Source organism: Helianthus annuus, chromosome 1, assembly GCF_002127325.2.
Source record: "Helianthus annuus cultivar XRQ/B chromosome 1, HanXRQr2.0-SUNRISE, whole genome shotgun sequence".
Classification (NCBI taxonomy): Eukaryota; Viridiplantae; Streptophyta; class Magnoliopsida; order Asterales; family Asteraceae; genus Helianthus; species Helianthus annuus.
The window spans coordinates 20,887,840-20,911,306 of record NC_035433.2 but is presented as its reverse complement, the minus strand read 5'-3'; positions in this window follow the sequence as shown (position 1 = coordinate 20,911,306).

Genomic DNA, 23,467 nt, shown 5'->3' with positions numbered 1-23,467 from the left:
GATTAGAGGACTCACTACTAGCTCTTGTGGCTAGGGAAGTTGCAAGAGAAACAAGAAGATGAAAATGTGACCAAGTTGGTGGATAAAAGCTCCTTGAAGAGGCCCTTCCACTTCCAAAGCTTGAAACCTTCTTTGCTATGCTTGAAGGAAAAATGGAGGTGATGTTGTTGTTGTTGTGGCAGTGAGTGAGGGAGGAAGAATGGAAAAGAAGATAAGTCTTGAAAGTGTTTGGAAATGTAAAGATCTTGTGGAGATAAGGTTTCTTTATAACATCATGTTAGTAATATTTCCCTCGTAAAATGAAATTAACAAACAAGTTTTAATCTATCATTAGAAGACAACATGGGGACATGTGGACCCCATGTTTGACCGTCCATAAGATGGGGTGGGGGGAGTTGTGTCAAGTCTTGGAAGTTAGGGGGTTAAGGATGTAAGTTGGTGCTTAATCTAGATGTTAAGTAAGTTTAAGTGTTTTAAGATGTTTTATAACCAATACTAGTTTAATAACACTAAAACAATGTTTCTAGTTCATTTCTGGTGTTTTGGTAGTGTCCGGATAATTGTTTGGTTGTCGGTTCGTTAAGTTGCTAACTTGTGTAATTTTTACATCTAAGCCCTAAACCTACCATTTAGCTGAGTACTATGGCTATGTTGACATAACTTGTCTAACCGATGAGTTTACTAATTGTTTCGACGCAACGCTTAAATTGTTTCACAATGCGATAAATGAAATGTATAGCATGCATGATTTAAATGTATGACATGCAAGCATATAATGTTGACGTTGAAACACATAATTGCAGATAATAAATAATTATTAAATAGTACGGAAGTTACTGGATTTGTGCTGGTTGTCACAAACGGTGTGGTAGGTGTTTCATAAACAAAACAAGTTATTAAATAGTATACCAGACTGCTTTCTGGAATAAACGTACTCTTGTTGCCTGACGATTCGTCAAAAACATAATTGAGGTCAAACAAAGACATTGCTAACATGTTCGTCTTGGAAATTCAAAAGATAAAATGTTTGAATTGTTTGTCGAAAAAAAGAAAGAAGAACAGGCTTCCTTCGTCGTTTAAAAGAAAAAAGAATGTCAAAACCAATTATTCACCAGACTTCTATACAACTTGTATAGTTCTATACGACTTGTATAGTTCTATACAAGTCATATAGGGCTGAAGTATGATCACATCCATCACTTTTCTATCACTGTTGAAAGACGCCGTACTGCCTCCTACTTAATACGAGTCGTATAGCTCTATATGACTCGTATAGGGTTCACATATCACAATTATAACAGGTTTTGTCTGACTTTAGGAATTGAAATTATCCTATACAAGTCGTATGGAGCTACACGAATCATATAGAGGGTGAGGAATTAAAAATTTTGAGTGTCTAAATGATATAATCCTTTTCACAATTCCCACGTGTTTCTCAAGACTAAACCTTTCTCTCCACTTGCTTCATTAATCGTGATTCATCTTATCTTAACAATTCCATTATTGTTCTACTTTATAAAAGCATTGGTGTGTACAATGTATTAAAATAGACAATGACACCACACTATCATTGCAGGTGACAAACACATCCATTAAGTAGGTTATTTTTATTACTAGTTTAATCTATATATGATAAAAGTAAAACAGAATGAACAGTAATTTATTATTAATTTTTTAAATTAAAATTAGAACACATTATTAATAGATTAACAAATGGTATTGGGTATAGGTACCAGTCTCAAATTTACTATCAAATTTACTAAACTGGTGTATTTTCGATACCAGTTCTGCACAGGTATTCAACGGTTTTTTCCCTCAAATACCGGTGCCGTACCAGTACCGACCGGTACCGAACCGTACCATACTAGGTATATTCGGTACCGGTACCCACTTTTGGGGATTTTGGTAACGGTATTTTCGGTACCGATTGGTACCGAGCTCATCAAATCCTGTAGCAACGCAGCAATGCAAATAATTGCACCGTTTAAATTACTTTTCATACACACAGTAAGTAAACTGTATTTCGTTTGAATGAGGTTTTATATACACAACAACTTATTTTGCTTTCTTTTTTGTCTTTTTCTATAATGAATAAATTGTAGCATGTAAAAAATAATTTGGATATTTAGAATATTGATGAGCAAATCGTATCAAATCCTGTAAACGAACCGGTATCGTATCGGTACCAAATTTACTATACCAAATCATTTTCTGTACCAATTTTGTACCCACCTTTTGGCGTTTTCAGAATCGTTACTTTCGGTTCGACACCGGTCTAGCACCATACCTGTATTTATTAATTTTTACCTTCAAATACCATACCGTATTGTACCGAGCATTTTCGGTGCCGGTACCTAATTTCGATGATTTTCCGGATCGGTACTTTCGCTGCCGTTACCGGTACCGAGCTCATCCATATTTTAACGTGTTAACACCGTAATAACTGAACTGAAAACAACCGAATTTCCAACGTGTAGGACGTGTGGGTCCTATTATTGTATACTAGGTTATTTAAAATCGTTTTTTTTTATGACGGAGTAACTATCCTTACCACGTCATTTTATTTATGTTTTGATATTCGGTATCTGTTTGCCGTTGCTGACACGCCTTTTGTAGTCATTGGGTTCCGCCGCAACGCACGGGCAGAAAATAACTAGTTAAGTTAATATATAGATTAGTTTATTTTATGTATTAAAAAAAAATAGTTTATTTAATATTATCATGAGTTTAGTAATGACAACATCCATAGTATTATATATATATATATATATATATATATATAAAAATATATATTACATGAGGAATATTTTATTTTATAAAATAATGATAAATAAATTATCATTTATGATTTATTTTACACATATAATTGCACTCTTATGATAATCAAACTAAAAATCTATAAAATGTCAAAGTTGGAATCAAACAAGGTAATATTAAACGTGAGTGTTGAATGCTTCAAATATTTGTGGACATGTTTAGTATTCAATAATTTAAGGATACATGTAAAAGAATCAAACGTAAATTGTTGTATACTAAAAGAAGATAGATGTAAATATGTAGACTTTGTATATGAATTTGACTATTGAGGTGAACTAAACCTTGAACACTTAACATGTCTTAAATTAGTAATACTTACCCAAAGATACATCTCATAGCATTGTATTACCTATAAAAATATTGTGATAAATAAACTTGTGTTATAAAAAAAAATATTGTGATAAATAAACTTGTGTTATAAAGAAAGTGGTGGGAAAAAAGTGAAGGTCAAAATGGTCAATAGACTCGTCAAAAGTAAAGCTTTTGTAATTTTGCTATAAACAAGGGGCATATACGAAACATCTATTTGTATATAACACTATCAAAGTATCAAACCAACACACCCAGTGCATCAGATATTCTTCTTCACCTTCCTTTATTATTTATAGTCGTTCAAGTAGTCAGATGGGCGGAATAAGGAGATCAACCGCCGCTATGAACAGGAGCACCGTTCGTTGTCGACCGATACCTGTAAGAGGTCAAGTGAAAGTAGCGATAGTGTTGGGGCTAGCTCACTCTCTTGCTTCCTTCTTCTCTTTCAACTCCCGCAGTTAACAAATCACAGCTCCTCACAGTTTTAAAGAGAGAGATTGACTTTTGTAAATTTAGATTGTGCTCCTCTCATCGATCAGTATGTATGTTTTGATCAATGATTCGTTTGTTCAAAATGTTTTGGTAATTGGTAATATTATAGACAGTGTAATATTACTACTAACAAGAAGCAAAAATGAAGATTAGAGGACTCGCTACTAGCTCTTGTGGCTAGGGAAGTTGCAAGAGAAACAAGAAGATGAAAATGTGATAAAGTTGGTGGATAAAAGCTCCTTGAAAAGGTCCTTCAACTTCCAAAGCTTGAAACCTTCTTTGCTATGCTTGAGACACCTTTGGCAACCCTTGGATTGCTTGTAAATTGAAGGAAAAATGGAGGTGATGTTGTTGTTGTGGCCGTGAGTGAGGGAAGAAGAAAGGATAAGAAGATAAGTCTTAAAAGTGTTTGGAAATGTGAAGATCTCCGATCTTGTGGAGATAAGGTTTCTTTATAACATCATGTTAGTAATATTTCCCTCATACAATGAAATTAACCAACAAGTTGGTGCTTAATTTAGATGTTAAGTGAGTTAGGGGGTTAAGGATGTAAGTTGGTGCTTAATTTAGATGTTAAGTGAGTTTAAGTGTTTTAAGATGTTTTATGACCAATACTAGTTTAATAACAATAAAACAATGTTTCTAGTTCATTTTTGGTGTTTTGGTAGTGTCCGGATAATTGTTTGGTTGTCGGTTCGTTAAGTTGCTAACTTGTGTAATTTGTACATCTAAGTCCTAAACCTACCATTTAGCTGAGTACTGAGGCTGTGCTGACACAACTTGTCTAACCGGTGAGTTTACTAATTGTTTCGACGCAACGCTTAAATTGTTTCACAATGCGATAAATGAAATGTATAACATGCATGATGACGTTAAAACACATAATTGCAGGTAATAAATAATTATTAAATAGTACGGAAGTTACTGGATTTGTGTCGGTTGTCACAAACGGTGTGGTAGGTGTTTCATAAACAAAACAAGTTAATAAATAGTATATCAGACTGCTTTATTGAATAACCGTGCTCTTGTTGCCTGACGATTCATCAAAAACATAATTGAGGTCAAACCAAGACATTGCTAACATATTCGTCTTGGAAATTCAAAAGATAAAATGTTTGAATTGTTTGTCGAAAAAAATAAAGAAGAATAGGCTTCCTTCTTCGTTTAAAAGAAGAAAGAATGTCAACACCAATCATTCACCAGACTTCTATACGACTTGTATAGTTCTATATGAGTCATATAGGGCTGAAGTATGATCACATCCATCACCTTTCTATCACTGTTGAAAGACACCGTACTACCTCCTACTTAATACGAGCCGTATAGCTCTATACGACTCGTATAGGGTTCACATATGACTAGGGCCGTAAATGAACACGAACAAGGCCTTGTTGGTGTTCGTTCGTTAAGGAAATAAATGTGTTCACGAACACTTATCGAACGGGATTTTATGTTCGTGTTCGTTCATTAAGGAAATGAGTGTGTTCGCGAACGGTTCACGAACACAAATAAATTTGGCGAACACAACGAATGATAAAGGTGGATGGCCTAGAGATAGCATTGAGTAGCACTGGAACTTGAATCACTTATTGTGGAACAAAGGTCGATCGTATTCATCGACGTAATTAATGATAAAGGAAAGGGAAATTGTGATATCCCACATCGGTTGTGAAAGGGAACGAAGGCTTCCTTATAAGGGGCTGGATACCTTCACCATCATGACGCGTTTTGAAAACCGTGAGGAGCGGGTGCTGAGGCGTGCTGGCTGCCAAAGCGGATAATATCATGGTGTGGTTACACTGGGCTGTTACTGATGGTATCAGAGCCAAGGCCGAAACAGTGGTGCCAGGTCTCACGAGGACACTAGACCCCTTAAGGGGGTGGATTGTGATATCCCACATCGGTTGTGAAGGGGAACGAAGGCTTCCTTATAAGGGGCTTGATACCTTCACCATCGTGACGCGTTTTAAATCCGTGAGGGGTAGACGTTGAAGGCATGCTAGCTGCCAAAGCAGACAATATCATGGTGCGGTTATGTTGGGCTGTTACAGAAATGGTGCATGAGCAAGGTGAAATAGGGTTTTCTAGTTTAATTGTTAGGGTAATAAAATAAATAAAAATTAAATAATATAAAAAGTATAGATAAATTATATGAAAGTACAAAAATCTTTAATTAAAATACAAACATACGAACATAAATGAATGCAAATGAACGAATGTTCACGAACACCTTACCGAACGTTCACGAACACAATCGAACGAACAAGACCACTGTTCATGTTCGTTCATTTAACTAATCAAATGAAATTTCTTGTTCATGTTCGTTCGTTTATTAAACGAACGAATATAAACGAACTTCTCGCCGAACGGTTCACGAACTATTTGCTAAACGTTCGGTTCGTTTACAGTCCTACATATGACAACTATAGCAGGTTTTGTCTGACTTTAGGAATTGAAATTATCCTATACAAGTCATATTGAGCTATACGAATCATATAGAAGGTGAGGAATTAAAGATTTTGAGTGTCTAAATGATATAATCCTTTTCATAATTTCCATGTGTTTCTCAAGAATAAACTTTTCTCTCCACTTGCTTCATTAATCATGATTCATCTCATCTTAACAATCCAATTATTATTCTACTTTATAAAAGCATTGGTGTGTACAATGTATTAAACTAGACAACGACACCACACTACCATTGCAGGTGACAAACATATCCATTAAGTAGGTTATTTTTATTACTAGTTTAATTAAGTTAATATATAGATTAGTTTATTTTATGTATTAAACAAAATAGTTTATTTAATATTATCATGAGTTTAGTAATGATAACACCCCGAGTGTTACATGCACACGTCTATCTATACTATATAATAAAAGAAACCAATAAAAGGACACATGTCATTAATTGAAACCATCTATTTTTATAGATAATTAATATTAATTAAAAGACAATTATACAATTGAATTTAATATAAATTTAAACAATTCATATAGGAGATAATATAATATTTTAAAATACTTATCTGATTTCAAAATTATTTATCTTGAAATTAATGTAAATGATTTATTTATTTTATTAAACTAAAGTAGTTAAGGGTAGAAACTATTTCAAAAATGTTTAAAAGAGGTAAACAAAAATATTAATCAATGTTTATTGGTTCTATACTTTTATTTTCATGTTCAATTCTCAACGCAAATACAGTAATCACTATGTTTACGTGACATTTATAAGAACCATCACTGCAATTACCTCATCAATCGTATATGAAGTATATCCGTTAGTTTTTTTAAAGATATAAATTTTTATTAGATTCATTCAACCCGTGTAATAAACGAGGTTTTTTAAAGATATATTTTTATTTTTTACTATACAAAATTACATTTATGCAACTCATGTAATACACGGGGTTTTAAAAATATAACTTTTTTTATTATGTAGTATATAAAATTAGATTTATTCAATCCATATAATACATAGGGTTTATAAAGATATAACTTTTTATTGTTTGGTATATAAAATTACATGTGCTCAACCCGTATAACACATAAACGAGATTTTTAAAGATATATTTTTTTTATTGTTTGGTATATAAAATTACATTTATTTAACCCGTGTAATACACGGGGTTCTAACCTAGTATATATATATATATATATATATATATTACATGAGGAATACTTTATTTTATAAAATAATGATAAATAAATATCATTTATGATTTATTTTACACAAATCATATAGGGCTGAAGTATGATCACATCCATCACATTTCTATCACTGTTGAAAGACACCGTACTACCTCCTACTTAATACGAGTCGTATAGCTCTATACGACTCGTATAGGGTTCACATATGGCAATTATAGGTTTTGTCTAACTTTTGGAATTGAAATTATTCTATACAAGTCATATTGAGTTATACGAATCGTATAGAGGGTGAGGAATTAAAGATTTTGAGTGTCTAAATGATACAATCCTTATCATAATTCCCACGTGTTTATCAAGGATTAAACTTTTCTCTCCTTGCTTAATTAATCATAATTCGTGATTCATCTGATCTTAACAATCTAAGTATTATTCTACTTTATAAAAGCATTGGTGTGTACAGTATATTAAAATAGACAACGACACCACACTACCATTGCAGGTGACAAACACATCCATTAAATAGGTTATTTTTATTACTACTTTAATTAAGTTAATATATAGATTAGTTTATTTATGTATTAAACAAAATAGTTTATTTAATATTATCATGAGTTTAGTAATGACAACACCTGGAGTATTATATATATATATATATATATATATATTACGTGAGGAATATTTTATTTTATAAAATAATGATAAATAAATTATCATTTATGATTTACTTTACACATATAATTGCAATCTTATGATAATCAAACTAAAATCTATAAAATGTCAAAGTTGGAATCAAACAAGGTAATATTAAACGTGAGTGTTGAATGCTTCAAATATTTGTGGACATGTTTAGGATTCAATAATTTAAGGATACTTGTAAAAGAATCAAACGTAAATTGTTGTATACTAAAAGAAGATAGATGTAAATATGTAGACTTTGCATATGAATTTGACTATTGAGGTGAACTAAACCTTGAACACTTAACATGTCTTTAATTAGTAATACTTACCCAAAGATACATCTCTCATAGCATTGTATTACCTATAAAAATATTGTGATAAATAAACTTGTGTTATAAAAAAAGTGGTGGGAAAGAAGTGAAGGTCAAAATGGTCAATAGACCCGCCAAAAGTAAAGCTTTTGTAATTTTGCTATAAACAAGGGGCATATACGAAACATCCATTTGTATATATAGCACTATCAAAGTATCAAACCAACACAACCAGTGCATCAGATATTCTTCTTCCCCTTCCTTTATTATTTATAGCCGTTCAAGTAAGTAGTCAGATGGGCGGAATAAGGAGATCAACTGCCTCTATGAACAGGAGCACCGTTCGTTGTCGACCGATACCTGTAAGAGGTCAAGTGAAAGTAGCGATAGTGTTGGGGCTAGCTCACTCTCTTGCTTCCTTCTTCTCTTTCAATTCCCGCACTTAACAAATCACAGTTTTAAAGAGAGAGATTGACTTTTGTAAATTTAGATTGTGCTCCTCTCATCGATCAGTATGTATGTTTTGATCAATGATTCGTTTGTTCAAAATGTGTTGGTAATTGGTAATATTATAGACAGTGTAATTGATTTCAATTTTTTAACAAACAGCCACAAGTCTATATAGAAAATGAGCTGAAAATCGCAAACTTTATAAGATTACATCACGGCTACGGTCTCTCTCGACAGAACATTAAATCTCAATCTATTCTTCCCCCATATTTCTAGTTAATTATTTCTACGTTTTCATGGAGGTGGGGGATAGTTGTTGGATACAATTGGCGTACGTATTTTGGCGCCTACACTGATTTTCTTTTTTTTTTACCTTTTTACATCTTTTATTCAATACTAGTGAGTACCCCGCGCGTTCCAGCGGAGTCGACAATATAGGCTGAGAACATAATTCAAAACTAAAAAGTTAAAAATTCGTATATACGCCATGTGTGTGTATATATAAAAGCCTTCGCGCTTCGGGGCTGCAACACACGAGAAACCTTTATGATAAACATTATATAGCATACTGCAACATTTTTTTATTTAGTGGAAACCCACGTGTTGCAACGGAGTCGACAATTTACATCTAAATTTTAACTAACTTCTCTAAACTTACAAAACACGTTTTATATTAAATTTGATTAAATATGCAATATTGTTGTTAAAGAAACAAAAAAACAGATCCTAGGGTCATAGTTTTGGTGGTGCATGGTCTGTTAAGCTCACTTTAGGTTAATCAAGAGAAGATTTTTTGAATAACTAACTTTCGAAATACTTAAAGGGTCGGTAGTTCAATATTGTAACAATAACCATCTTGACAAAATAAAGGACAAAGATGATAACATATAAATAACAAATGAAAAACAGAAATCATGCCCTTGTCAACCCTGAATTTCGTCTATTTTTCATGTATACTTTCATGCAGTTCATAAGGTCTTTTTTCTACTTGTTGATAACAGTGAGTAAGAAACAAAGCAATTATATAAAACATTTGTAATTCCAAATAATGTGAGTGGATATATAATTAGTCGATGAGATCGGGTACCAAAGTTTGCCAAATATGAGTACCGGTATCGGTATTTGAAAGTAAAATTCGATAAAATACCGGTACCGATACCGAAACGCCAAAAAGTGTACCGAAAAAAATCGGTACATGAAATTCGATAGTGAAACATAATTCAAACCTTAAAATAATTAAAAGAATAAGAGTACACATATAATGAAACATATGTATGTTGCAGTGGGAGGCGTAGTCAAAATTCTAAGCACAATAAGCCACCCCTTTTTTTTAACAAAGAAAGTAACAACAATTAGGCACTCCGCTCTACTACTACCTTTGCTCAAAAGCAACCAGTTCCTTGACAACCAGTGAACCAAACATTATTGAAAAGGATTTTTTTTATACATGGATATAAATATAGTTGCGTGTGCAATTTCTACTAATGCGGTACCATGTGGACCCTAAGGTTCGCCATGGTTGTATCTAATACCTGTGCCAAAACCTCCAAGATTAAATCAATGAACAAAGCCACAACATCTATCTAACTCTAATTAATTGTGAGCCTTGCCTAAGAAAGCTTCAAAGTTGACAACCTGATGACAAATAATAAACAAACATTAATAAGTGAATAAAGCAAACTACCATATTTAAGGCAAGAACAAATAGATATTAAAAAGTAAAAAAGAGCTAGATAAACCGACCGAGTTTAGAGGCTCAAACTGCAACTAACGTCAAACAAAGTGCACATCAAATTACTATGAATGTACGGAATCGATATTCATTACTGGAAATATAAAAACAATAAAAAACTGTTCAAATCAACTATATAAAGATCAACTGAACATGTAATTATCCTTAATCAAACATAAAAATCTAAAAAAAATAGTACCAAAGTTTAAACAAATTATACCCCAAAGTTGAAACAAAGCATAACCCAATAACATCAAAAGCACCTAAACAATAAAAAAGATCATCAATACAAACATCCGATTGTAATCAATGTTGGGAATGTCTAAAAAACAATGCGTACACACCTGAATCTGGTGAACTGGCATCTACGATGGGATGACATTTCTTCACCTCATTCTTTGAGAGACCAAGTTGTTTGCTAAACCTGGATTCAAAATGCTTCGCAAAAAACCTTATCTAAAATGACCGTGAATAACACGAAACATAATAAGGAAACAAGAGAACACGACCATAATGAAAAGCTAATCAACAATGGTCACTTGAATGTCTAAAAAACAATATGTACACACCTGAATCTGGTGAACTGGCATCTACGATGGGATGACGTTTCTTTACCTCATTCATTTAGAGACCCAGCTCTTTGCTAAACATCGATTCAAAATGCTTCGAAAAAAACTTATCTAAAATGATCGTTATTCACGAAACACGTAAGGAAACAAGAGAACATGACCATAATGAAAAGCTAATCAACAATGGTCACCTGCTGCCATTCTCCATCAACAGTTCTGTTCCATAAAGTTTCATTATTATCGCCAGCAGCAACCGCCAAAAGGTTTCCTGTTAATGACCAATATACCAATATACCCTCCAAACAGGTACCTTGAAGTCATACAACACCTTACCATTCCAATTGTCACCTTCTTTTCCAATAGTCCATATCAGAACAATACCATCCTCAGAAGCGCTTGCAATTGTCGACTTTGGGATTCCAAGGTTCGGGGCCCATGCAAACTTTCTGTTTTGAAATATTCTGCAAACTTTCTGTCGGTAGAATATAAATGCTCATGCAAAGCACCATCTTCCCTTTTAATCTCCTCAACAATCAACTTTACTCTGTTTTGAAAAATTAGGAGAGTGTATCTAAATTCAATAAGAAAAATGCTAGCTAGGAAAGAAAATAAAGAAATTTACAAACCTTTCTTGAAGATGAGCACTTAAATTTTGATTACCAGATGGTTTATCTTAGGGATGAGCATGGTACCTTTTCGGTACCGTACCGGTACTGAAAACGGAGAAAAGTGGTACCAGTACTGGTACCGGTATTTATCGGTGTTTTACCGGTAAGTACCGGTACCGAATATACCGGTTCAGTACCCGGTACAATGCAGGCGGTGGAATAAGGTTTGGGTTGTTATACCTAACCTGTTTAATAAACAGGTTGTGTTCAGGTTGACCGATTTAATATGTTTATTTAAAAGGTCAATATATCGGCCGATATAATTAATCAGGCCAACTCTTCAACCCGTTAATGACGTGTTTAACACTTTAACCCTTTATTACAGCCTTCCAACCCTTTTATCGTGTTTACAACATGCCAACACCATTTTAAGTGTGTTCGATTAAGGTTGATGTCAGACATGAATAAATACATGGGTCGTGTTTGGGTTCCACGATTAAACCCGCTAACCTGACACGATTGACACCTGTAATACAAACTATATATATATATATATTACTAGGTTAGAACCCCGTGTATTACACGGGTTGCATAAATGTAATTTTATATAATAGATAACAATAAAATTATATATTTTTGAAAAAAACTCATATATTGCACGTGTTGAATAAAATATAATCTCATATCGTAAAATCGAGAATTGTTATATCTGAAAATGGTGTTCTTTCTACATGTTCATGCAATGTGCGATAAATGATAGGTTTAAACAAATTATAACAGTACGTCTAACATTACATAGTTGAAACTAAGTTGTCTGAAATTGACATTTAAAATAATTGTGCGATTATAATGGTGAGTCCGGACCATTACAGTGACCAGTAACACTCCTAACTGTTAATTTCTTTGCTAAAAACAATCTCTCTCGCACAATGTGCAGAGATTTACACTTAATTTCGCTTCATTGGGTATTATGAGCAAAATAGACGTACATTCATTGTGAGCGAAATCGAGCAAAAATCAAATGTAAATCTTTGATAATTATGCAAGTTGGAATACTCAAAATGGAAAAAATTATTTTTATTATTATTTAATATGATCATAATAAAACCAAGCGTTTATCCTTATCTAAATTTTTGTTTAAAATTATTATTATTTAATATGAGAGATAAATAAGAAAATAAGATGAGAAAACACAAGAAAGTGATACGTGTCCAAAAAAGATTTTTATTCGTATAGGAAGATTTACAAACATTTCACTGAATTATAATGTAGCCTTTAAACTTCATTATACTTATATAAAAACGATAAAGTGAAGGCTCTGAGTTCTAAAATTATTTTTAAGTGTTTTTTTAAACATATAAAGAATAAATTGCGCCTTATAAGTTATGGAATTTCTAGACCACAGTCGATATGTATAAATTTCCGACTAATTTGACTTATGGATGTTGAGTTATAATAACGATATCTTTAGAATCGTTGTTATTATTATCTAACCTGATATTAAATAAAATAAAGCAAAGTAAAAAAATTATTAAGAACCTCATGTATTATATAGGTTAAGCAAATGTAATTTTATATATATCAATCAATAAAAAGTTATATATTGTTATATCTTTATAAACCTTGTGTATTATAAAACCTTTGGACTAAACTGACAAATAGCCCAAACCAAAGGGACTAAAATGACATTTAACTCTTTAGATTATATTAGTTTATATTTAGTGTACTAATTAATATTTCAAAAGACTATATTATCTCCTATACGAATAGTTTAAATTTATATTAAATTTTATTTTATAATTATCTTTTAACTAATATTAATTATAATTAAATAGGAGATAAAGATGAGAAAACTAAAAAATAGATGGCTCCAATGAATGACATGTGTCCCTCCATTGGTTTCTTTTATTATATAGTTTAGATTTAGATTTAGATTATGAGCAATTATCATATCCTACCATGGCCAATGGTGCATGTTGGACCTGAGTTTTCCACAAGTAAGCAAGTGTTATCCAAGAAACCGATTAGAAACCCTACCAACAGTAAAATCTCTAGCATCAGAAGCATTGGTAGAAGACACAATATTTGTTGAACCACCATGTTGATTGGAGAAATGTTTGTACGGCTACTATTAGTCAACATGATACACCAGAACTCTTTAAATCATCAATGTCAAACAGAAATGTAATAAAGTCGGTCACAATTTAAACTTGGCATCCCTCTTTTCCAATTCTCACATCACTTGCATATCCACCTCAGAATAACAATAACATCTTCGATGCATAAAATATGAAAATATGAACAACATATGTAAAACTATATACCTGAGGAAAATTCTTAAGGCCGAGATTGGAGTGTATCATGTTATACAAATACTTTTTTTATTCATTCATTAGCATGCTATATTTCAATGTGTTATTATATGGCTGCATACATGCGTTTTACTTTATTATCATGTGATGTCAGTTTATTGTATTCTAGCATGTCATTGTGGATCCACGACTGACTAGGTTCTCCACGGCCATGGGTTGTCGCCTAGTATCGCCACCATCATTAGATTCACTCTTCGGGACTTGAGTCTCGTATAGTCATATATTCGAGTCATAATATATTCGTTGATTTACATGTCCACTAGGTTGTTTACGTTGTGTACATGTTTACATTGAATGACTTGTTGATATGTTATGAACTATATCCTAACCTTGGAAAAATGCATGTTAAAACCTTTTCTCAAAAATAATTTAAAAATCATTTTTATAAAAGAAAAATAGGAATTACTCACCAACTGTTGACCCAAAAATTATTTTATGCATGATACAAGTACACAAGGGTGAGATGAGTTCAAGATGAAAACACATAGGATGTGCCTTAGTTAAATAATTGGCTTTTATTTCATGGATTTTGTCTTTTGTTAAGTTTATGAATACTTGCATAATTATATGTTTTGTGTAACAATTTAAATTGGTTGCTTTATGTGACAACCCTCATAATTACATGTATTCGTATGATGTATTAATGTGAATTAAAGTGCTTGATGACTGTGTTGAATTACATAACTATTTCCTGATTACTGCGTCATACTTACACGTGCTTGTTAACATACTAGTCTTGTGCGGAAAATTGACTAAATGGTCCTGAATGTTTTCCTAAGTGTTAGGAATTAAAAGTGTTACAAAAATATATTTAAAAGACACTTTACGGAATAATTAAACACTTTAACGGAATGGTATCTAACCGAACAACCGGACATTTCCCGGAACACTAAATTTTTGTCAAAAACATTGTTTCATTAATTCTTGGCTTGTCGTGATCCCCGAACACCCTAACACCCACTAAAAACCAAGTAACTAATATATGTAAGTGTATACTTGGATTTTAACTTACCATTACCAACTTAGTTCAAAAATTTACATCCAACCCCCCCCCCCCTAACCGAATTCGGTCACAAGGACCATTTCCCCCACATGCTTCATATCTTGTTCATAGATTTTATATATTTTATTTGATTGTTTGCTTAATGGAGTGAACAAAATATTAGGAAAAGATTATAAGTATGGGCACCAAGATCACCATATCATTTCATTCACCACCTCACTCCAACTCCCTCATCTCTCTCTCCCTCTCTCGGCCCTCACTAGAACCGCCACCACCACCACTCTATCACCACCATATTCATCCATTCCAAGCTCCATTCAAGTGGTAGAAGGTGCCTTGTGAAAGTGAAAGCTTGAGGAACTTGAAGGAACTTCATTTCTTGCTTTCTCACACCCTTTTCATCATCCTTTTATTTAGAGATTCCTCCCTAGCTATAAGCTAGTAATAAGTCTTGATCTACTCTTGTTTATTCCTACTTTGAGTAGTTAAAGGTTATATTATGTTGAGATTCATAAGAACACTAAAAGAGTTTAAACAAGAAGCTTGAACATAAACCTTTACATGAAACATTACATGAAAGTTTACATAAGATAAAATGCTACTAGTGTTGGACCGTGTTCCGACCTGGAAAAGTCAGTCGAGACAGTTCATCTTCATGTATAAAGGCGGAATCAGTATATATGAAGTTACAACAGCTATTCCTTTCTAATTTCTTCTTTCTTATTCTTTTATAGCTTTCTAAGTAAATTTTGACAGAGTTCCGTTCCACAAGCAATGGTCTAGGTCCGTTCCAACTACTACTAATGAATTACCAACATCAGGTATATATAGTGTGAGTAGGTTCGCTCATATGGACTGCCATATGAGCGGACCTGCCACAATGACAGATAAGCGAACCCCCTAATGTACCTAAAAGCGAACCTGTTAAGTCCCTAAGAGCGGACCTCCTACAAACACATGTTCACATAAGCGAACCTACAACATAATTCATGATTTTGACGTTCTAGACCCTATGTTGACCTATCTTGACCTAAGACTTGATGTAGACGAAGTCAACAGACATTCCGTGCATCAACAGACTCCCCCTTGGATGTTGACGCAGTCTTTATCAGTCTTTAGCTCCTGAGTCTTCGGTCTTGGTCTTTTTTCTAACTCTCTGTCTTCTCATCATAAGCACTTTATCTTCACAGGTTTTAGGATCATTACCTGACTCTGACTTCCATCTTCCCTTTGACTGTTGATCCAGACTCCCCCTTTCATTGACTCCCCCTCTCAATATGCTAGAATCTGAGATATCTGGTTCAAGCTTTGACAGTTAGCTTCCGTTGGGAATAATGAAGTTCAAACCTGTTTAACCTGCACATTCTCTACCGTAACATAAGTTTTACAAATTTATGACAATTGAATTTAGTAAACTTACTGGTAGACATCATTTTCAACAAACATATTAGTTACATCAAGTTCAAATGAATGACCTTGATTAACTAAACCCACAATCTTTCAATCAAATTTATATATGACATTCAAGAAATTTTCAACACAATTTCCCAATCCTGTTCATCATGTTTAGCACTCGAATTTTGAATATCAGCTCTTCAACATCAGTTGGTCGAAAATCTTTTTGGATTTTTGTTTATGAATGAAATCCAGTAAACAAATATATACAGATAATATTTTTGTGAGTTCGTGCAAGAGGATCATATCAGCTATCGACTAGACACTAGCACCGTTAAGCTGTTATTTCATTTTAAGCTTTTAAACAGTTCGCGTTGATTGTCGATATATTGATCCACTTAAATTCTCACAAAATGTTCAACCTGTTCGGGATACAGATTTAGTGTTTTAGAACTTAAACATCTACATGTGTCCCACCTCAGTATATACTCCTGTATCCAGACCCCAGTATTCAGTCTTACAGGTGAGTATACCACAGCTGATATCTGTTAAGGGGTTATGTGCGAGGGCCGTGAGAGCTCAGGTCGATACTTCCGTATACGCAGAGAGATGACGGCTTCGACTTTAAGTGGGTCCCCTTTAGAGGATCTTTTGTTACAACAGCAAAGATTATCAATTTTATTGTTTAATCAAATTGCTGAGGGTGAGCTTGTATTTCAAAGCTTTTTGCAGAAAGTATTATCCGGGGACTAGGTCAGTACTTCCATACAGCAAAAGTCCCGGGATAATACCCCAGATATCACTGAGCATAAAGACCTAGTATCTCAGAATACGGGACCCTTCAAACAGGATTTCAGGGGTTACCTATATATCCTGGAGGTGTTCCCCACGTAGACGCAAGTGAAATTTATGTTTATATCCCAAACTGATCTACTAATTCTGTGAAAACCTATCGACACATCTTTAGCGAGACTGCTTAATTGCATTTATACATTATAAATCTTTAGCGTACTATGCCAGTCTAGCTGATGTACTATCATTTCCCCTATTTGCACGAAAACTCATTTTTAATTTTTCAATGTTTTTTACATTTTCAAATTTTCAAATTTTTTTTAAAATTTTTCTCCCCCTAAAATCAAAATATGTTTCAATTTTGATTTTCAAGGAAAATTTGAAAACTGTACAAATAAAATGACAAACTGATATCGAATCACTTCAATTCGCCATTCATTTGGCATAAACAATCAGAACTCCCCCTGACAACAAACTATTTTCCCATTTAGATTTCAAAACACTTAAGTTTGTTTAAATCAAAATGGTTTTTCCGGAAAATTAGTTTTGTGTGTCATTTCACAAATTCGGGGTTATTTCATCACATTGTTTTACTTTAATCACTTGACGGATTTAACAATTTTGATTTTAAATCGCAAACATCACTTGTAGAAAATCAAGTACAAATTAATGTCCCTGATTTACCACATGTAAGACGAAAAATCACCAGAGTGAAATTTCTCAAGAAATGTGCCGATTCCTGTTCCACACTTACCAACCTGGGAACTCCGGCAAGTCAGGTTTTTCATTTGAAAAGATTCACCCAAGCCTGACCAGCCTTGGGTGTTTTTGACAATTTTACCTCAACAAAAGGCTCTTCTGGTTTTGACACACCAGAATCATTGCCTGAGTGTGGCTTGTCTGACTTTGACCTGTCAGATTCATCGCCGACACTTTTCTTTTTCTCCTTTTTCTCTTTTGTCCTCAAATTTGTATCTGATGAAACCGTCTTGCTTGACTTTGCAATCGAGTGAATCGTTTCATCAGAACTTTTATTTGAACCAACTGGTGAACCCGAGGACAAGATCCTTTCCAGATATTCTCTGGCCTTCTTCCTCTTCTTTCGCAGTCTGTCTTTTTGCCCCTGAGAAAGTTTTACTTTTGTTTCCTGAACTTTAGGTTCTTGAACCTTCCGTTCTTTGGGCTTGACGTTGACTGGTTTCTTTGCCGTTCTTTGAGATTCAATCGTCGATCTTCCCATCGATCTCCTTGGGCAATCTCTGGCAATGTGGCCTCTGATTTGACAGTTAAAGCATCTTCTCGTCTCATAATTCCATCTTTGGCAGTTAACAGCGATGTGTCCTTGATAACCACAGTTGTAACACACCCTGTTATCATACCATGTACCACCTTCACACCAAACGCTCAGATCATAGCATTGTCTGGCTTTGTGGTAGTCATCACTCCTTCGAAAAGCTGGATTTGACTTTGAAGCACTGTGGTCAAACCTGCACCACTTATTACCAACATTTTATGAATTTTCATTTTTAAGTTTTTGTAATTTTTTATAATGATTGGATGACTTATCTGATGAGCTTTTATTTTCATTTTTAGGATTTTTCAAATTTTTATCTTTTTGTTTCTGTTCTGCATTCTTCTTAACAGGTTTTTGCTTTGAGCATTCACCTATTTCAGTAGATTGCAAAACAGTCTTTTGAAATTTTTCTTGTAAATCTAAAAATATTTTTCTTTTCTTTTTCATCATCAGATTTGTCATCACAATCTTCAATTTTGACCTTGTCAAAATTTGTGACTTTGTCACTTATTGGAACAGAGTTGATTGGTTTTGGACAGGGAAAATTCAACCTATCTGATGAAGTCACAAAACCTTTCAACTTCTTTTCAAGTTCATCAATCTTGATTCTTGAATTCTCAGCTTCATTTTCAAGCTGAGATATTCTTTCAAGATGAGACTTGATTGATTTTTCATTTTCAATTTTAAGATTTTCAATAACAGATTTTTCATTTTCCAAGACTTTTAACTGTTCTTGAAATCTTGTTTCATTCTCTTTTAGATTTTTGTTTTCCAGTTTAATCCAGAAATCTTCATCTTCTGAAGATTTTCTTTTACTTTCAAAATCTTTTTCATTTTCTTTCAAAATTTTGTTTTCTGATGATAAACTTTCAACAATCTTTAAAAGTTTGTCATTATCAGATCTCAGTTTTTCGCAGTTCAGGCGCAAACTCAAAATCTGTTCATCATCAGTTTTTTTCTTGATCTTCAGAGTATCGTTTTCCAATGTCAAACTCTCCACCTCCTTCAAGAGTTTGACACTAGCTTCTTCAGATTTTTCGCATTCCGAGCATTTTCCTTTCATCTTTTCACCATCAGCTTCTTTCTTTATTTCCATCTTGTATGTACCTGCACAAAAAATTTTAACAAAATCAAGAGGATTCGAACTTTCATCAATATAACAACCCCTCTTAATATCGTATCTCATATTATTTTTTGCTGCAAGACACACATCGATACGTTTTCTCATTTCAATGATTACATTCAAATCTATCTTTCCTGATTCTTCTTTTATCTCATCCAATAATTTCCTTTTATTTGAATTTTCATGAAGCCTATGATTTGTTATTGTATTGATGAAACTTCTTAAATCATAGCATGATAAACTAGAATCCCGTTTCAGTCCATTCACGAATTTATCCCACTCCAAAGGTAAAGCATCAACAAATTTTAAAATTCTTTCATCATTTGAATGCCAAACCTTATGTTTTTCTAATTTGATGATTAACTCATAAAACCTTTCTTTCAACATCTCTATCGATTCATTCTTCATACACAAGAAATTTTCGTATCTTTTTACGTAAACATCCTTACCATATTTCATCTCATACCAAGCTTCCTTAGTCCAGTTATTCAAATTTTCAAGATTTTTGTTTTCTTGTTCGTCAAACATTTTTGCCAAGTTTTGTACAATCAAACAAGATCACTCAAAAGAACAATCACAATGAATACTCGAGCGAAATCAAAACTATCAGCAACTGTGACAAATAAGCGGACCAGGTTATGTCCGGATGAGCGGACCTATCAAATGTCCAAATGAGCGAACCTAGATATGATCCAATAAGCGGAACTATAATGTCCGTTCGAGCGGATCTACAAGGTTTGTTCGAGCGGACCTACTTTGTTCGTTCGAGCGAACCAGAGTATGTACGTTCGAGCGAACCTCACAAATGTCAAAAGAGCGAATCAGGTTCGTTCGAGCGGACCTGATTATGTCTATTCGAGCGGACCTACCAACTAAAGTGTCTGAAAAAGCGAACCTAATATGTAATTTCAAGCGAACCTGATAGGTAATTTCGAGCGAACCTACGAATGTTCGTAAAAGCGGATCTAGGTTTTTACCCAATTTTATCCATTTTCAATCCGATTTTTAGCCTGAAACTTCCTAGGGTTTGTTACTAGTAAGTTTTACACGTTATACTCAATTTTCAGACCATTTCAACCGTAGGAACCACTTCAAATCAAAAATGTATGAGAGAAAGAGAGTAGAAATCAGAGAATTCTGCAGATATAAGCTGTAGTAGTATGAACTCCTCGTCCTGAGCTCTGATACCACTTTGTTGGACCATGTTCCGACCTGGAAAAGTCAGCCGAGACAGTTCATCTTCATCTATAAAGGCAGAATCAGTATATATGAAGTTACAACAACTATTCCTTTCTAATTTCTTCTTTCTTATTCTTTTATAGCTTTCTAAGTAAATTTTGATAGAGTTCCGTTCCACAAGCAATGGTCTAGGTCCGCTCCAACTACTACTAATGAATTACCAACATCAGGTATATATAGTGTGAGTAGGTTCGCTCATATGGACTGCCATATGAGCGGACCTGCCACAATGACAGATAAGCGAACCCCCTAATGTACCTAAAAGCGAACCTGTTAAGTCCCTAAGAGCGGACCTCCTACAAACACATGTTCACATAAGCGAACCTACAACATAATTCATGATTTTGACGTTCTAGACCCTATGTTGACCTATCTTGACCTAAGACTTGATGTAGACGAAGTCAACAGACATTCCGTGCATCAACAACTAGTATGATGTTGTAGTGAACATGTTGTTAATTTTATGATGATCCTTGGTTGTGTGGTGTTAATCACCATATGAATCTTGTTAAATAATATTAGTAGTATGATTTAACAAGATTAGAAAGTGGCTATGTGCTACATAAAATAACCACCTTCTAGCTAAAGATGAACTTGATAAAAATGATTTTTCCATGAAATATAACTAAACTAGTGAGTCGATGATTTTGTAAATCCAAGAGTTACAAAAGGTTTTTGTAAAGAAACCAAGTTAGAAAAGCGGTTTTTGGAAAACCATGACGATTACAAACACTCACACTATTTTTAGAGATACGACAAGTATAAGAATCTTTTATTTACAAGAAGAGTTCAAGAGTTGTATTTTTGTAAAAATTGTTTACAAGTTGTAAACACTAAATATTTCCAAGAAAATGATTTTTAAAGAAATAAATACGTTTCGGAAGGTAACTAAGTCTACTAAGAGCTTTACCAAGTTACTACGCGTTTTCGAAATATATCAAGTTCATGACTAGTGTGAACGCATATATTTTGCTCTTGGTAATGTAAAAATGGTTCAAGGATTGTTGTTGATTGATTTTAAAAAGAAAATGATATGCTTAATAGCATGGACACCTCCGTTTTTAGGGGAAACTCTGGTGAAATTTTCTAAAAATCTCAAGACTTAGAAAATATTTTTCTAAACAAGCGTTACAAGTATATTTTATAACTTGTGTTTCGAATATAAACTCCGCCATAATTTTTGTAACAAAACACAAAGTGTCGGAGGTTGGTTTTTGTAAATAAAAATGGGTAAATATGTATATTAAAAATACATATATATCTTATATTAGGACACTTGTGTGGATACTTGTTTGTTGTGAGATAGTTATATTATTTTAGGGAAAAATAATGTAACTTAACGATATAACTTGACATTTGAACTATGTGGTATGTGATAGAGTAGATAAACCGTACGTAGGATACGTGTTATGCATGAGAAACTGATTGTTATCTGTACATTATTAGGACGTGCTTGATTTCCTGATTATTAGAGTAACTAATCTAACCGAGCAAACCGAGGTGAGTTCACACTTTTCTACAAAGCATGGTAATTCCCGGTGGGAATGGGAATGGGTTCAGGAATAGGGATTCCTCGTCCTTGGGACGTGTTCAGGAATGAGAATTCCTCGTCCTGTTGGGATGGAATTAGCCTTGCTAGACTAGAACTCTATCAACGAAGTCCCTCCCTTTATATCGACTTAATCGCCGAGGCTATGGCGAGTGGGTCATTAGTTAATAGCGGTATTAGGTTTAACAAACCTCACACCGTGCCAGTCGGACGGGCGTGTACTAATGGACTATGGCACGTCGGTGATGATAGACACCGGCGCTAGGGCACAAGAAATTTTCGTTAGTTGTCGATATGATAAACGAGTCTGGTAATCTAAATAATGGGGTAGCCTCCACGGCCGGAGTGCCGGGCTGGATAGCTAGGGAAGGTGGACATGGGATGGTTAACTAATAAACGTTTTCGAACTATGGGGTAACCCCCACGGCTGGATAGCTGAATGAGATTAAACTACGTTTTTGGAAACAACTCTAAAATGGACAACCAACCGTGAACTCACTCAACTTTGTTGTTGACTCGTTATTACATGCTTTGCAGGTCGTTAGATGCTATGGAGCTTGCACAAGGAGGAGGTCGTTGTGGGATGCGAACTGTTATGTCCCGTACTTAATAAACAAACTTTATGATCTTATGAAACTTATGTTTTGGGTCTTTAAACTTATGAACTACGAACTTATGTTTTGGTTTAACGTCTTAAGCTTCCGCTGTTTAAATTGAACTTGGTTAACTTCCTTTTGGTCACCAATTGTATTGTGGTTGGTCTTATTTACTTAAATACGTTGTTCAATATGATTGGTGGCTCAATCCTGGTCATGTCACGCCTCCAAGTGGTGATACACCGCAGAGTGAAATTTGGGGGTGTGACACTTTAACTATTAAAATTTATAATAGTGTCATGAGCTACGGACAATCATCAAGCACCGTACCAATCCGCTGCGGGTCGGGGTGTGACAGATTGGTATCAAAGCCACTGATTATAGGGAACTAGGTTTAGGTTATTAGATCCTTAGACAATATAGTTTATTAGGTGCCTTAGGTACCTTGTGTGCTTATTTGTTTAATTATCCTGGTCTGAAA